The sequence below is a fragment of the Penaeus monodon genome, chromosome 25 (genome assembly GCF_015228065.2).
Source record: "Penaeus monodon isolate SGIC_2016 chromosome 25, NSTDA_Pmon_1, whole genome shotgun sequence".
NCBI lineage: Eukaryota > Metazoa > Arthropoda > Malacostraca > Decapoda > Penaeidae > Penaeus > Penaeus monodon.
This window is the reverse complement of record NC_051410.1, coordinates 34,534,218-34,534,825: the sequence shown is the minus strand read 5'-3', so window position 1 is coordinate 34,534,825 and position 608 is coordinate 34,534,218. Positions and strand designations below refer to the sequence as shown.

At 35.0% G+C, this 608-nt stretch overlaps 1 protein-coding gene across 1 annotated transcript in view; it reads right to left on the bottom strand.

Annotated features, from left to right (window-relative positions):
- LOC119589372 overlaps positions 1-608 on the bottom strand; it is a 40,452-nt gene that overhangs the window by 14,954 nt on the left and 24,890 nt on the right. The gene's annotated exons all lie outside the window — the stretch shown is intronic.

Sequence of the window (608 nt, the reverse complement as noted above, 5' to 3'; positions counted from 1 at the left end):
ACTCTTGCACAAAGAAATATCACATCTTTAAATAACTGTCAAAAAGTCCTCGTGGGAATCTATACTTTTTTGTTCTCTCTCTGTCATTAACAAAAACACTGGACATCGTATCTAGGAAAAATCGTTTTGGTGCACATTTCTATAGAAGCAATAAATAACATGCAGTGCAATTGCGTGTGTGGGATACAGCAGTATCTGATGTGTGTTTACTAAGAAAAAAAATCTTTATCTAACAGGTTAAAAGGGTTATAAAGTCTTGAAAATGTTTTTTTTTATAGTTCAAAAAGTATATATCCCTCTAAGTAATTATCATAGAGGGAAAAAAGGGGGTTTGTTGGGTAAAGTTGAGGCCATCCGATAGGCATTCGAACACAGGGATCGCATTCGAACGCTGGGTTGAAAATATCTTTGACCTAAAAGAAGGTTCATCTAAAATTGAACATCAATCTATGATGGCCACAACGCTGGCAAAAATGGGATAAAGATAATATACCAATTACAAAAAAAGACAAAGGAGGGATGTACGGACAAAGGTAAGAAAGAGTAACACGAGGAATAGAGGAGTAGGAATTAAGGCAAGAACAGGAATAGGGAAGATAAATAGAAAA